Source organism: Pyrus communis, chromosome 4 (assembly GCF_041283825.1).
Source record: "Pyrus communis isolate YQ-2024b chromosome 4, ASM4128382v1, whole genome shotgun sequence".
NCBI classification, from domain to species: Eukaryota; Viridiplantae; Streptophyta; class Magnoliopsida; order Rosales; family Rosaceae; genus Pyrus; species Pyrus communis.
Genome location: NC_142568.1, coordinates 18,563,782 through 18,581,371, shown reverse-complemented (window position 1 = coordinate 18,581,371; position 17,590 = coordinate 18,563,782). Strand labels below are relative to the sequence as shown.

Sequence of the window (17,590 nt, the reverse complement as noted above, 5' to 3'; positions counted from 1 at the left end):
TTGTAAAAGAGAGAAGCACAAAGGTGCGTGATGGTGAGAGCTTAACATTAAGGTTTAGTGCAAAGGGTTTGGAGTGAAAGGGACGGTCAAGTTAGGAGCATTTTTCCATTGTAGTTGAAGTCCTGGGATCGATATCCCACTCCATAACTTGTATAAAACATAACATTATATATAATATGAAAATTGCTGACTATTTCTTACAATATGTTTTATTAGAAAAGAGCAGAATGATTTTTCTGAAGTGTCAATAACAATTCTCAAAATATTTAGCATTGTCACTTAACTTCATAGTTAGTAAATTTGCATATAATATCCTCATTATATATGTACATACGTAGTTTAACAAGTTTTGTGTTTTCGTACACGTATTAATGATTCGTTAAATTGTACGCTTTTTAAAACTCTAACATATGATACATATTTTTCACGTTTAAAACACGTTATTTTCACACGTTTTTCAATAATACATATAAAATTCATGCATTTTACCATATTTTTAACATATTATTGATTAAATAAATATTAAAATAAAATTTTAAAATGGCCCAAATTTCCAAAGTATTATCTCTACTAATTAATAAAACACTCATTGTCAACCAAAACCCTATAAAATTACCAGTTTAACCCTCTAATTAAAACAGAACATGCATAAGAAATATGAGCAAAAATGTAATTTCACATAACCAAATTTTGCTATCTTTTTTCAAAGCCTCACCTACATGTAATCCTAACATATCTCTAACTAAAAAATTTAAAAAAAAAAAAAAAAAAAAGAGGTGTCCAAGGCTTCACCGAAAAACAAGTGGACTAAAAAGTCTCTAATGTTATAAATAGGCAAAAGTTAGAGAGATAACTTTTGCTAAAGATAGGAGTAAAGCGGGTGCAAAATATCACACTGTTTAGTTTCGTAGCTATAACACAAAAGAATTACAGATAAAAAGAGGAGGGAAGGGATACTGATATTATTGTTTTCCATAATTTTCTTTTTTAGTTGCTATGTTGATCACCCACAGAGTGATCTATTTATAGAGCCACATCCGTGGGTTTACTTTGAATGGAAAGTCACACCTGTGACAAATCCAACAACATCCGTGATTTTTCTCTTTTGGAAAAGTACCACACAACAAACTCCCTACTATTCACTACTATTCCCATGTGGGCATTCAATTATTCTTACAATTATTACAACACTCCCCCTTGGATGCCCATATATCAACATCAGTTGTCTTATTAAAACCTTAATTGGAAAAACCCAGTGGAAAAAAAAAAAAAAAAACCATAGCAAAGGAAAAAGAGTACAATTTTACTCGGATTTTTGATATAGTGTTAAGCATGCTTATGTTGCCTCGTTAAAACCTTGATAGGAAAAATCTAGTGGGAAAAATTCTAATCGAAGGAAAAAAAGTACAACATGCATGTATCATGTATACTCCCCTGAATTGCATCTCCCTCTGATTTCGCATTCTTCAAATTTAGCTGATTGGTAAGCCGACGTAATCCGATTCCCTGCACTAGCTTCTGAAACGTGCACTTTAGTAGAGACTTGGTGAACAGGTCTGCCAGATTTTCATTGGAATGGATTGTCTATCCTTAATAACTTTAGACTTCTGAAGCTCATGTGCACTGAAAAACTTTGGAGATATATGTTTAGTCTTATCACTCTTGATGAATCCTTCCTTCATTTGGCCAACACATGCTACATTATCTTCATGGATGACAGTTGGGGTGTTTGTCTTTGAAGGTAGACCATATGAATTCCAGATATGATGGATCATTGATCTTAACCAAGAACATTCATGACTTGCTTCATGTAAAGCAAGTATTTCCGAATGATTGGAAGATGTACCAGCTAATGTTTGCTTCGTTGAGTGCCATGAAATTGTTGTATCTCCATTAGTGAACACATATCCAGTTTGTGGGTGGGTTTTATGTGGATCAGAGAGAAAATCAGTGTCTGCATATCCAACAAGGATCTGGTCATTTGTGGATTTGTCTGAGTAGAAAAGACACATGTCTGTTGTCCCACAAAGGTATCGCAATACATCTTTAACTCCCTTCCAATGACAAATTGTTGAAGTAGAGATATATCTTGCTAACAAGTTAATTGAAAAAGCTATATCTGGTTTAGTACATTGTGCTAAATACAATAAAGCACTTATTGCACTCAAATATGGTACTTCTGGACCAAGGACCATTTCATCATCTTCTTTTGGACAAAATGGATCTTTCTTAATGTCCAAAGAACGAACGACCATTGGCATGCTAAGTGGATAAACCTTGTCCATGCCAAATCGCTTAAGGATTTTTTCAATGTAAGTTGATTGATGAACCAAAATTCGATTAGCACAATGCTTGAACAGCAGGCCGAGACAATTTTTGTTTTCCCAAGGTCTTTCATTTCAAATTTTCTTTTCAGATATTCAGCAATTTGCTTTTCATATCATTGACATATACTGCTACTATAGCAAATCCAGAATTTGATTTCTTAATGAACACACAAGGGAAGATGACATTGTTGGTATATCCTTCTTTGATCAAATACTCACTGAGACAATTATACCACATTCGTCCAGATTGTTTTAGCCCATATAATGATCCCCTTAATTCGATTGAGAGTATACCTCGTGGTTTGTTAGTCGTTTCAGGCAACTTAAGTCTTTCTGGGACTTTCATAAATATATGTTAGTATCTAATTCTCCATATAGATACGCGGTAATGACATCCATAAGTCACATGTCAAGTTTTTCTGAAACCACCAAACTTGTTAAGTAACGGAAAGTAATTGCGTCTATTCCAGGAGAGTATGTCTCTTCATAATCAATTCCAAGTCTTTGTGAAAAACCTTGTGCAATGAGTCATGCTTTATATCTTGCAATCTCATTTTTCTCATTGTGTTTTCTTGTGAATACCCATTTGTAACCCACGGGGTTTACACTGAGCGGGGTTTGGACTACCAGTCCAAAAACACTTTGCATTTCCAAGGAATTTAATTCTGCCTGGATTGCATCTTTCCACTTAGGCCAATCTTGTCTCTGTTTGCATTCATCAATAGAGCGGGGCTCAATATCATCGCTTAATATGATTTCACTGGTTATTGCGAATGCGAACATGTCGTCGGTGATTATTTCATTTTGATCCCACAATTCGTTAGTACATGCATAATTTATGGAGATTTCTTTGCTTTCATGTACTTCTGTCTCTTCAGGGACATGTGTCTCATCAAGGACATTTTCTTTTTTTGAAAGTTCAGAATTATGAATTGTGGATTTGTCATTCATTTTCTTTTCCTAAATGATTTTATTTGGATTCAGCTATGCCCTCATCTTTCTCTTTCGAGGGGCTGAATCTTTTGAACCTGGGGGTCTACCACGCTTCAAGCGTGCACTGGATGAATCATTCGCTGCCACTTTATTTTGTCCAACAGGGACATCAATTCTTGCAAGCGCATTTGCAGTTGGTATATGTGATTGTCACTTTCGAAGCATCATTATATGCATCTGGCATTTCATTAGCTATACTTTGAAGATGGATGATCATTTTCACTTCATTTTCACATTAAGGGCTTCGTGGATCAAAATGAGATAAGGTAGGTACAAATTATGTCAGCTCTTGCCGCTCTGCTGGAATGGTCTTTTCTCATCCTAACGACGGGAAAACTGTCTCATCAAAATGACAATCAACAAAACGAGATGTGAACATATCACATGTCAAGGGTTCCAAATATCTAATGATAGACGGTGAATCAAAACCCACATAAATTCCTAGTTTGCGCTGAGGTCCCATTTTAGTACGTTGTGGCAGTGCAAGAGGCACATAAATAGCACAACAAAAAACTCGTAAATGTGAAATGTTTGGCTGATGCCCAAACACGAGTTGTATTGATAAGTATTGATGGTTCGCTATAGGTCTTAATCGGACCAATGATGCAACATGTAAGATGCCATATCCCCATGTAGAGACTGGCAATTTTGTTTTCATGAGCAGAGTGTGAGTTATTAATTGAAGCAGCTTGATAAAGGCTTCTGCTAAACCATTTTGAGTATGGACATGAGAAATAGGGTGTTCAACATCAATGCCCAGTGTCATGCAGTAATCATCAAAGGTTTGAGACGTAAATTCACTACCATTATCAAGTCGGATTAACTTAATGGGGTGATCTGGGAACAATGCTCGCAACTTAATTATCTGAGTAAGAAGTCTCGCAAAAGCTACATTTCAAGTACACAATAGGCAAACATGTGATCATCGGATAGATGCATCAACCAAAAACATAAAATATCAAAATGGTCCACAAGGTGGTTGAATAGGCCCACAAATATCCCCTTGAATTCTTTGCAAAAATGATGGGGATTTAGCATCAATCTTTAGTTGTGATGGTCTAGTTACCAACTTCCCTTGAGAACAAGCCTTGCAAGGGTTATCATTTGGGATAACAATGTATCTGCTTAAAAATGGATGTCCATTTGAGTTGGTAATGATCCTATGCATCATGGTGGATCCTGGATGACCCAAACAGTCATGCCAAAGCATATAAACTTTTGAATAAATGAACTTCTGGTTCATGACAGTATATGCTTCAATTGTCTTTATGCATGTATAATACAATCCACTCGATAAACCATGCAACTTCTCTAATATACGTTTCTGGGTATCATTGGAGATAATGCATAAGCATTCCATATTTTCTGCACTTTTCGTTTCAATGTGGTATCCATTTAAACGTATGTCTTTAAAACTCAACAAATTTCGAGTAGATCAAATAGCGTACAATGCATTTTGTATGGAAAATATTGTTCCATCTGGTAACATGATCTGGTTTTTTCCTGAGCCTTTAATTACATCTGATTGGCCTGATATTGTTGTTACCTTTACTTTTGTAAGCATCAAGCTTGAGAAATATTTTCGATCTCGAACTATTGTATGCGTGGTTGCGCTATCTGCAAGACAAATATCTTCGCCATTGCTCTTGTTTTGACAATAACCATAGTTTTTATCCATACTTTCTGAGTAAGGAAATCACAATTAAAAAACAGTTTATTCATAATAAAAGGAAATTGAAATGCCACTTTTATTAAATTGAAATGTGAGCTTTAAACTATAAGTTCATAATAATAAGAGTACATCAAACATAAATGATTTAATCGGACCGATACACTTCATTCCCTCTTTCCGCAATGAAATCTAAAACATCCAAGTGGGTTGTGTTCAATTGCCCTGATAAATCGAACACTGGATTAGGTATATCCATCGGTTTAGCCCGGTCGATAAAATTGGTTTCGACACCCTTCTCCTTAAGGGAGGCTTGATACAGATCCACGAGGTGTTTTGGGGTGTGATAGGTACGCGCCCAGTGTCCATTGCCACCACACATACGGCAAACTGCTTTAGGATTTCTAGGAGTGTTATTCATATGAGCTTTGCCTTTCTAGCGATTTGCATTCTTGAAGTTCGGGCTTGAATTATACCTTGGAACCTGGTTGTGAAACTGGACGCCATAGTTCTTGCCTTTCCCGTTCCACCAGCCTTGCTTATGGCCACGTCCTCGTTTGTAATTATTGCCACGAGAAGATGTGGTGTTCACTTCGAGTAAGCAACATTCACTTCTGGGAATGGTGCCGATCCAATAGGTCAGGACTGATGATTCTTCATCAGAAGCTCATTGTTTTGTTCAGCTAAAAGGAGCACAAATATCAGCTGGTTGTACTTAATAAAGCCTCGCTCTCTATATACTGCTGCTGCAGAAGCACATTGGAGGTATGAAATGTGTTGAAAGTCTTTTCTAGCATATCTTCCTCAGTGATGGTTTCCCTATAGAGCTTCATCTGGGAGCTAATTTTGAACATTGTAGAATTGTACTAAACCACCGTCTTGAAATCCTGGATCCTTAGGTGAGTCCACTCACAACGAGCCCTTGGAAGGACCACCATTTTCTGGTGATTGTATCTATTTCTCAATGCCTTCCAGATAGCTAATGGATCTTTAACCATTAGATACTCGCTTTTCAGTCCTTCATCAAGGTGGCTACGGATAAAGATCATGGCCTTTTCCCGATCTTGAGAGGATGCACTGTTCTTCTCTTTGATGGTTTTTCCAAGATTCCCTGCCTCCAGATGGATCTTGGCATCCACTATCTAGGTAAGGTAGTTCTTCCGAATAATATCCAGGGCAACAAAATCAAGCTTTGCTAAGTTCGCCATTTTTTTTTTCTAAAAGAAAAATAAGATGTGTAAGAACTTGCAATAATATGTATTATATAGGAATATAATGTTAGAACTTCTGGTTCTTACAAATTTTTCATTTTGATCTTCAGGCCAAAATGATAAGCACTCAAAACTTCATGCTCGAGATTTATATGATTAATGAGGATGGCAATTGTGCCGCACCACTCTCATTGAAATAATATAGCATAAGATGGGCAATTCTACACCACTTAAGTAGCAAGAAAATTTAAATATGCAGAGCAGGATGGGCGATTATACCTCACCACCTAAAATTCTAATAAAATTAAATCTACAATCCAAGATGGGCAATGATACCGCACCATCTTCGATCGCAACAAAAATAAATAAACATTGGGTTAGTAATCAAGAGCTACACCAAACAAGAAATCAAAGATATAAGTAATTGTTATATTGACAACTAGAAGCAGGCATGGTGCTAGCAGTTCTTCGCGAGGGTACATCCAGCATGTGAGGCAGATAAGGAAGAAGAACAGGAAAATCCTTGGAGGAAACATTTTTCGCCGATGTGAATTGTTTAGGGTTAGAAAGTCGTGCTGATAACGTGTTATAAATAGGCAAAAGTTAGAGAGATAACCTTTGCTAAAGACAGAAGCGAAGCGGGTGCAAAATATCACACTGTTTAGTTTCATAGCTATAACACAAAAGAATTGCAGATAAAAAGATGAGGGAAGGGATACTGATATTATTGCTTTCAGTTGTTGTGTTGATCACCCACGGAGTGATCTATTTATAGAGTCACATCTGTAGGTTACAGTGAATGGAAAGTCACACCCGTGACAAATCCAACAACATCCGTGATTTTTCTCTTTTGAAAAAGTACCACACAACAAACTCCCTACTATTCATTACTATTCCCATGTAGGCATTCAATTATTTTTACAACTATTACAATACCTAAAACAAAAAATAATACATAACATATGCAGGGGTAATTTTGTAAAAGAAATATGAAATTTTACATTTTTTTACGCTAAAAATTAAATGGAAAAATTAAAAACTAAAATAGGAAAAACCAAGAACCACTTCTCCCATGACGGCACGCTCTTCATTCCTCCCACAAACTTCAACCACGTTCTTCGTTCCTCCCACAAAATTTCACCACTCTCTCCGTGGAAAATAAATTAGGGTTCTTCGATAATCTTAGGTATTTAACTTCCTCAACCCTAACTTATTTGCAAACTCTTTTTACCTTCTTTATATTTTTACCACTTTCATTTTAGTTTTTGAGTCCTATCAAAACGTGCCAATTTACCCTCCCACCATAAAAATGAAAAATTATAACACTAATGAAAAAGGAACTGGATCCTCTCATGAGCTCAGGATAGGGATCCTCCTGAGCAACCCATCCGGGTCGTTCAAATTTGATCCAACGACTCTAAACAGGGGGCCCTCTAAAAGTTATAATAATTGCAGTCGTTGGATCAAGTTTGAACGGTCCAGATAGGCTGTTCATAAGGATCCTCATCCTAAGCTCAGGAGAGGATCCAGTTCTAATGAAAAATGCCTCACAAACTTATTTTTATCCAAAAATATATAATTGTTGTGGTCTATTTTATCTGATAAGTTTAGAGTGACCGGCGGCAAGGAGGAGAGAGAGAGAGAGATGTGTTTGTTGAATTGTAGGGGAATGAGTGTGTGTTGTTATCCCTCTTACATTGTGCCTTTATTTATAGTAATAGAAGGAGAGAAGATATTCTTTCTTCCTCAAGGAATACAAGATAAAATAGGAAAGGATAACTCGAATCAAATATAATCTAGGATTTACATAATCATACTTAAACTAGGAATGTTTACAACACTCCCCATTGAGTGTGTAACTACTCAAGGTAGATTTAGCATCATGCAGAAGTTGAGGAAGTCGACTCATTGGCACTAATTCTAAGGAACAACGCTTATTCTCAATAAGGTAGGAACTTGCATAAGTAGTAAGTCTCACTAAAAAAACCCTAAGGCTATGGCAAAAATCCGAGTAGTGACAAAATCCTTAGTCTAAGGAAAAATGCATAAGAAATGCAAAGTAAAAAAAAACGTCTACAGGATGTCATCAGGGATATGACTAACTCAAGGTGGGTGCCTCGTTAAAACTTAGTTAGGTAGCAAAAACCCAGTGGGAAAATTGCTCCTAATCGTAGGGAAAAAGAGTACATTAAGATCAAGCAAGTATCTACAGGATACTCCCCTTGAGTTTGACATAATTCCAAAGAGAAATAGCAAAGTTACAACTCAGAAAGTTTACGCATACCAATTCCATGAACAAGCTTCTGAAACGTCGTCATCTGTAGTGATTTGGTGAAAAGGTCGGCCAGATTGTCTTGTGAACGAATTTGCGTGACTTCAATCTTCTGATGCTCTTGCTGTTAATGTGAAAATAAAAACTTCGATGCAATGTGCTTGGTGTTGTATCCTTTGATGTAACCCTTCTTGAGCTATTTGATGCATGCTGCGTTGTCTTCAAAGATCATCGTCGGGACATCAACGGCGGGATAAAGATCATAGGAGCTTCAAATATGGCCCACTACTGGTCTCAACCAAAAGCATTCCCGAGTTGCTTCATGTAAGGTGAGAATTTCATCATGGTTAGAAGAAATGGCAACTAAGGTCTGTTTAGTTAACCTCCAAGAGATTGCAATGCCTCAAACGGTAAAGACATAACCCGTTTGAGAGCGCACCTTGTGCGGATCATATAAGTATCCTACGTTGGCATAACCAACAAGGAAAGAATCGACTCGAAGAGCATAGGGTACGGCACCGTTCGAGGATTCGTAGGGATAGAACAAGCCCAAATTCGTAGTACCCTTAAGGTAACGAAAGATGTATTTCGCGCCAGTCCATTGTCTGTGTGTTGGTGCATTACTATATCTTGCCAAAAGATTAACAGTTAAGGAGATGTCAGGTCTAGTCATTGAGCTAAGTACAATAAAGTGCCTATTGCACTTAGATAAAGAACTTTAGGCTCCAAAATCTCTTCATCACCCTCATTCGGACGGAAGGGATCTCGTTTTGCATCTAGCGAACGAACGACCATAGAAGTACTCGAAGGCTTCACTTTATCCTTATTAAAGCGGCGCAACACCTTCTAGGTGTAGTTCGATTGATGTACTAGGATTCCATCCGAACAATACTCTATCTCAAAACCGAGACAGTATCGAGTCTTGCCTAGCTATTCCTGACTTTAAGTGCACGGTAGTTCTCGCCAGCTATTCAGGAGTTTTGATAAGATTCATGTCATCGACATATACTGCAACAATCGCAAATTCGGAATGTGACTTCTTAATGAACACACAAGGGCAGTTCATTGTTCACATATTCCTGACTAGTCAAATACTCACTCAAACGGTTATACCACATTCTTCCGGATTGTTTCAAACCGTAGAGTGAATGCCTTAGCCGAATTGAGAGTGTGTTTCGGGGTTTGGAAATATTTGAATCAATCAATGTAAGTCTTTCGGGAACTTTCATGTAAATTTTCATATCAAGATCCCCATAGAGATATGCGGTTACTACGTCCATCAGCTGCATATCCAGTTTTTCGGAAACTACCAAACTAATAAGGTAGCGAAAAGTAATCACATCCATAATGAATGAATAAGTTTTGTCATAGTCAATCTCGGGGCGTTGTGATAAGCCTTGTGCAACAAGACAAGCTTTGTAACGCACAATTTCGTTCTTCTCATTACACTTCTGAACGAATCTCAGTTAATCAATGTCAGGGACGAGCTTCAAGCCGTCAAACATGGTGACCCGATGTGTGAGGGTGGTCTGCAAGCCATCCTGCGATGGTGGAGATGCCGTGAAAGGCGTCAGGTGTCTGGGTTGTGAGGCTTGGAGCTTCTGGCTCCGTGGTTCTCGATATGGCACAACATCAATCCTCAAGTTGCAGGCTTAGGTGATGTTGGGGGTTCGGAGAACCCTAGGTTCCCAATTGCAAAAAAATAAAAATGTTTTTATTCTTTTTTCAATTCATATATAATTCAATTGGATGCATATGCAATTCAATAATTTGATGCAATTCATAACCAATATCAAATTCACATAATTCAACAATTATGATTATGAGGCATACACAATTTATGTAGAATTTAAAATTCGTAAAATGTAAAATTGGGTCATGCATCATGGTGAATGTTCATGCTATTAGGACTGCAAAAATATCGAGATAAAAACCGTTGTTTTGAAAGAATGTGATTGCGTGATGATATGGATGAATTGGTTTGATGCAGAAAAATTCTTCAACGTCAAATTCCTAAGCGCAGCAGTAGGAGCGTGTTAATAACGTGCTGTGGTCTATTTTATTTGACAAGTTTAGAGTGACCGGCGGCAAGGAGAAAAGAGAGAGAGAGATGTGTTTGTAAAATTGTAAGAGAATGTGTGTTGTTATTCATCCTACATTGTGCCTTTATTTATAGTAATAGAATGAGAGAAGATATTCCTTCTAGAATCAAATCTAATATAGGATTTACACAATCATACTTAAATTAGGAATGTTTACAACAATAACGGATTTGTTTTTAATAATAAGGACAACTACAAATTTTATGAAGAAATTGTTGTTGATGGCACTAAACTTTAACATATTTACAATAAAGCTACTACACCCAAACTTAAACTCATTTACGATACTATCACCACCGCTCTAATGTTTTTGTCACTATTATTAATATTAATTCATTAAGTGTTTTTTTTATTAAACTTTGTCAGGCTAGGTGAAAATCATCTATCCAATCATAAATAAGAAAAAAAAAATTGAAATTGTTGTATGAATTTTTAATTGAAACTTTTTTTTTAAACTATATGTTCTACATGAAAGGAGACATGATGAACTTAGTTTTACAATAGGCTAGTAATAATTTGATTCAATTTCGTTTTTGACGAGCAGGAGGGCATTGGACCACAATAGGCTTAGGACCACACAAGCAGGAGGGCATCAAAAATGGGAGGGTTGACAATCCTTGTTGCAAAACAACAGCCGTATTCGATTCCCTCTGTCTGCCGAGCCCTCCTTCCCCAATCGCGCCAATCCCCCATTTGTGCTCTCATCTCTCATACAGTAGCAGCCCTTCATCCGAGTTCTCCCCAGCTATCTTCGGTAAGCATTGGTTCTTTAGCTACTTGTTCTTCCTCTCTAGCTTTCGCGTATGTAGAAACTGCTGCTTAATTTTGAATTTTTTCCATCTAAATTCAAATTTCTAGCCGAATGCGCATTCGATTACCTGTTTTAGGGTTCCTTTTCTGTTCAATTCATGAAACGTTTCATCTATTTATACAGCCTTTTTAAATCCCACAATTTGTTTTCTGTGATGGGAATTAGGCAATATCGCAAGTGCCCAGAAGTTGAAAGAGTAACTAGAAATGAAAATTTGAAAAAATTGCATTTTTGTGGGTTTGTTATGTTTTTGTACTTATGGGGCAATGAACTGCTTTTCATTGATGATGAAATTGCACATTTTCTTGAATTTACATTCTTTGTTAGTCCTTACTCTCATGAATTGGTGTTAAAAAAGTAAACCACTTTTATTATTTTTGTGCATAGTTGTGAAAGGGTTTGCAAATATTCGTAGCTGATTGATTTGGCGTCTGTTTCGTGATTTGTGAATATAAGCACCTTGCAAGTTGGCATGAAATTGTTGAAATTATGCAGATTTTCAAATTGGATTAGTCTTGAAATTTTGAATTTGTAGAAGATGCAGGAGCATATTCTGAGGGGCTCCCGAAAGCTAAGTGAGTTCGCTAGCTACGTAGCTGGCTAGGATTCTAGTTAATTTGGGAGTTTTTCATGTTTTTCTTTATGTTTTGTGTAGTCTATATTTATAGGATTAGGATTTATTAAGTAGTAGGAATAGGATTAATTTGGTAGTTCCTCGTAGAATAAGGATTTCTTGGAAACAAGGATTGGCAATTCTAGGCTGCTGTCCTCTAGTCTAAATAGGTTATGAATGTTTCAGATTTTGTCAATATATTCTCAGAATCGGAGTTTCCTCTTGGGTTTCTTGCCATAGGACTCGATTATATTGTTCTTTTATCTCATTTTTGTGTTATTTATTGTTTGGATTCTGTTTCTACTGCGATTTGGCCTATTCTATCTGTTGGACAGCATCTTACTTTGCCCTGTTGTTGTAGGAACATGGTGAAGCATCATCCTGACCTGTTTATGTGCTGGAAGCAACCTGGGATAGCCATTGGAAGGTTGTGTGAGAAGTGTGACGGCAAGTGTGTAATTTGTGACTCTTATGTGCATCCTTGCACGCTTGTTCAGGTTTTCGATGAGTGCAACTATGGATCTTTCCAGGGAAGGTGAGTTATCTGTGGAGGGGTTGGAATTTCTGATGCTTATTACTGCGAAGAGTGTGTACTCAGCAGGAGAAAGATAGAGATGGTTGTCTGAAAATTGTGAATCTGGGAAGTGCCAAAACAGATCTGTTCTATGAACGGAAAAAGTATGGTTTCAAGAAAAGATGATCCTTAGCAGGTCAAGTTTCGTTTAGCTTACGGAAATCATTTTGTTGTGTTCATCATTGAGGCTTAGGCTATATTACAATCAGGTGTTTTTCTTAGGAAGCTTGCTTATTACTGCTTGTAAGTTTGACTGTTGTATTTTCTCATTCGATATATTTCCAACCAACTCTAATTCTGTGGCTAGTCTAGCGGAGTACTTTATGACTTCGGTATTTCTCCCTCGTAATCTTTGTAGTTTGACTGTGGCATCCATCTATGGATGTTTGAAGTCCTCATTGTACTTGGAGCTTTGTTGATCCAATTTTAAATATGCGATTATATGTTCATTATCTCAACTTGGCATTTCCTTTTATCTTCTACTGAAGTTGCCAAGGGATTCTGCTAAAGATTGCTTGTTGGTTAATGGTTCAGTATGTCAATGCCATACTCTTTCAAAATCCTTCAAAATCTCAATTGAATTCATTCCGCGTAGTGATTTTGGCCAGATATTGTCTTGTCCGACCATTTGCTTCAGAATTCGATCCCCTTCCCATAGATTATGGTTGTCAAAAGAAAAAACCTCGGTATACAATGCGATCCGAAACTTATGCTCTGCAGGTGAACACCTTTGGTAGATGATCCAACCATACAGATTTCGATACCAACCATTCAGATTTCGATCAAGCTCTATACGGTTATTGATAAACCGTGTATTTCAATATGTACGTATATGTATATTACGTTTATGGTAAAATACGAATCATTCTGATGTGTACAGTAAATTGATGCACTTGTAAATTTACAAACGAGGATAAATAATTAAGAAATAGTTGTATTGTTGGTCGTGATATCAAACATCATTGGATTTCACGTTTTATGTAAAATAAAATAAAATAAAAAATAAAAAAATTAGAGAGACTTGTTGAGGTGATAAGGACAACCAAATTTTATGTCCCATGATACGTAGCAGTCCCCTGTACAATCATTGGCTGATCAAAATTGCCAATTGGCAACACCAGCATCCCTTAAAAGATCATCACTTCCACAACTGGAACAAGTCATGAACCAATTTTAACAAAAATGTCAATTCAGCAGCAGCTTGTTGCTGAATATATCTCATGGCAGCCAAATTCTGTCATCAGTAAAAGTCGAGGAAAATTTGTCATCTTCCCTTCAACTTCACTGCAATTCGCAATCACTTGGAACTGTGGTTTAGTTTGATACCTAGTAAGTGACTGATCTATTGAATGACCTAACTCAGCCTTTCATCTTAGAGTAGATTATCCCCTCTGCTTAGACGTAAACTATCGTGGTACCAAAAAAGATTTTTCATGCAACATAAATGCTACCTCAAATTCGTATACTGTCATGTCGAAGAGATAAGACACATAAAGATGTGTGATTGTTTCATCATAACATCATATGTGCATCTCGCTGTGGATAAGTTTCTCTCCTCTATACAAGACTTGAAGACAGAATATGGAACACCGAAAGTTCCTCTCCCTCTATACATGCCCTAAATTACAACAACCAGAACACTAGTTCCCTTTTTAGTCGAAATAGTCATGTATAAGCCGATCTACCAAACCGACCTTCACTCATTTTTGTACTCGCCACCCACTTGCCACCAACCTCCTATGCATCATGAGTTTAAGACTGTCTACTCATTATTGTAATACTTTCTAACTTTCTCGCCCTCTTTAATCATTTAAATAAAAAATTGCCCCGTTTAATCAATGCAAAACATTGCCTATTGAGACAGACACTCTCCCCCGAGGGTTTAACCCTCCCCACTCCCCAAACCCAAAAGGATGACTTGGCAAAAACTATGACTTGGTTTCGCACAATCCCTCCACTTTGCCGCCTTGAGGCGTGTTGCCCCGTCATCAGGGCAGCCCCACCTCAAGAATCTAATTGTGTTGATAGATACACGAGACGGAGATGGCATAAAAGTATCCTTGAATCTCAAGGAAGAAGACCTGGCCATATCTGAAAGCAACAAGGAGCTACTTGAGTATGCATCTTTAAATCCAACTGTAATTCCATAGAGCTTCTTTTAACTACGTATGCAAGGCATGAGTTTAGCCAAGTTAGCTAAAGCAGTGTGCTTTGCCCTATCCATCCAAGTTTAAATCTCCCTTTCCGTAATTTTTGATGAATTTAGTATAATTATTTTATCGCACGCTCGTTTTATCCTATGAATGCTTAAAACAGTGCAAATACATTCCAAATTGAAATTTACTAGTATTGCTGAACCTTTTGTGATGTTTCATTGTTTTGTTTCTTGCTTATGTTTTTCTTAGGTGTGTACTAAATTGGATGTTGGTTTGGTTATTTCCAAGCTTTCCACATGACTTTCGATACCCAATGGAGAATATGAAGAACCCTACTTTAATTTTGTAAATTTTTTGTTCTAAATGAAGGTAACATGGGGATTTGTTCTGAATGATGTTCTGTTCTCTGGATGTCTGATATCAGTTTTTGATCTGCTCACAGAGTCATTTGATTTACATCTTTTGCTAGGGTGATAATGTGCCTCCACCATTCACTTCGTTGGAATCTATTGGCTTCCCATCTGAGATTCGGAGTTACTGAATTATTCTTCTGTGTTGTCTCTTTCTGTGTAATACTGGCAACCATTAGTGTAAGTTACCTGAGTGTTTTGTGCAAAGTTATGTGATTGCTAGAGGTCAATAACACTTCCTAATCAAGTATTATATATCTCATAGGTATTAGGATGGGAAAGACACCCAAGAGCACTAAGGTAGTGGCCTAGTAGGGTGCGAGTGAATGCGACCTATCGTCTCTGCTTTCTGTTGAGAATTGTCACACATCGGTGAGGAACAAGGTTTGTTATGTGCTTATATGATCTTGGGCTACTTCCCATATTGCCAATTGGTTTTATGGTAAAATCTTAATTTCATCATGGTATCAGAGCAGGTTGTCTTCGTGTGAAGCCAAACGGCCACACGAACTCCATGTCACTCAGTTGTTGTCCACGTGTAGGCTTGAAAATTCACCATATGTGCGGGGGCGTGTTGAGAATTGTCCCACATCGGTGAGGAACAAGGTTTGCTATGTGTTTATATGATCTTGGGCTACTTCCCATATTGCCAATTGGTTTTATGGTAAAATCTTAATTTCATCACTTTCTTCCACTTAACCGAGAAAAAACATGAACATGAATTCATAATTAGAAAATAGGCATGTAAACCACACCCTATATTTATAAATAGGGTGCGGCAAGGCTAGGTAAAACCACTGGAAAGCCAAAAACAGCCGCTGGCAAGGGAGAGAAAAGCTAGAAACAGCCGCTGGCAAGTGAGAAAAGCTAGAAACAGCCGATGAACACACTAGTATAAATATAGGCCTTAATATTGATCTCAACAAAACACCTTTAATTTCCTTGGCAACGTACTTTGCGTTTCAATTGCCTCCGTGCGTTTGTTTGTCGTTCAGTAGTGTACATTTTAGCTGATTTTAGTCATCAAGATGGATTTAACCTCAGTGAAGCTGATCAAAACCAAAAGCGAAGAAAAATCGGAAGAAGCAACTTCAACAACACCCACAGATAAAGAAGGTAAATTAATGCAACCAGAGAATGTTCGATGCCCGCCAGCCCCAAAAAAGTCCCGACCAGAGAATGTTCTGACTATGGTTTCTTCCACTTCGCTATGTTTTTCCACTTTCCACTGCCGCAAGTGTTGCATACCAAACCACACTTAACCGAGACAAACATGAACATGAATTCATAATTAATAATAAGTGTCTAATTTTAGGCTAGTAAAAATATATGCCACTAGTAGACTACTAAAAAGGTACATTAGACTCACTAACTAGAGTTCAACTAATTATAAGTTTTGAGAATTAATTTGATGCGGTCAATAATATCCATTAAAAAAAATGGTTGAAATGTCCGAAATAACCTTAAAATGTCCAAAATAATCTTGAAGGGGATCGAATGGGAAGTTAAAATATCCAAAATAATCTTGAAGGGGATCGAGTGGGAACGTAATACAACAAATTGCTTAAAATTTTAATTCATATAACAAATTAAAAAAGAAGTATAAATTTTTATCACATTTGAAAAAAGAAGGCCTTATTTATTTGAGATACTTTACATAGTTACATTTCAGATATCGCCAAATGCTTCTCTTTGGCAGCAACAACCTTATCCCTTTTCTTATTTTCAAATTCAACAATTTAGTGGGCTAAGAATGTGACCCGTCGTCATGCTTCCTTCCACAATGTACGGGGGAGACTTCCAGTCAACAAGTCAATTCATAAACCAATCTCATAATTCCAGTGTTAACTTATCTCAAATCCCACGAGTTTAATGGACAGTTAGTGGGTTTTAACTCTCTGCCATTTTTCTACATATTACATACATATTGGAACGAGGATTCTCTCTGGATTCTCTTTGTGAGGATTCCAGAGATCCTTAAATCGTGTTTGTTTATCATATATCGGGCAACCAATTTTTGTTAATTACTGTTCATATTTAATTTAAAATAAAAATATTTAAAATGATTTCTAACCGCAAAATGTACGATGAACGCACATGATTTGAGGATCTCTAAAATTCTCACAAAGAGGATCCGGAAAGAATCCTCATTCTACATATTGCTAGTTTTATTGAATTATATACTTATTATAATATTTAAGGTACATTGAAAAGAAAAGTTTTATATTTTAAAAGGACAAGAAGCACTGAAGCAGTATTGGAGAAAAAGTGGGTGCAGCTGGTGTATTGGTACTAAACAAGGTCACTTCTATCTCCATTAATTATCACTCTAGATCCAATAAGTTGTTGATGATGTTGGTCTGACTCTTCCATTTTTTTCTTAAATATAAGACAGGCGATAAAGGAAAAGATGTTTGCCACTTAGTAATACTGTTTAATGATATTTCTCTTA

At 36.9% G+C, this 17,590-nt stretch overlaps 1 pseudogene across 1 annotated transcript; it reads left to right on the top strand.

Annotated features, from left to right (window-relative positions):
• Nucleotides 1-11,167: 11,167 nt before the first annotated feature.
• Nucleotides 11,168-13,030, top strand: LOC137721766 (PHD finger-like domain-containing protein 5A pseudogene; annotated as a pseudogene). Its single transcript, XR_015961749.1, has 2 exons — nucleotides 11,168-11,328; nucleotides 12,360-13,030. The product of XR_015961749.1 is annotated as a PHD finger-like domain-containing protein 5A pseudogene (transcript).
• The last annotated feature ends 4,560 nt before the right edge of the window (nucleotides 13,031-17,590 follow it).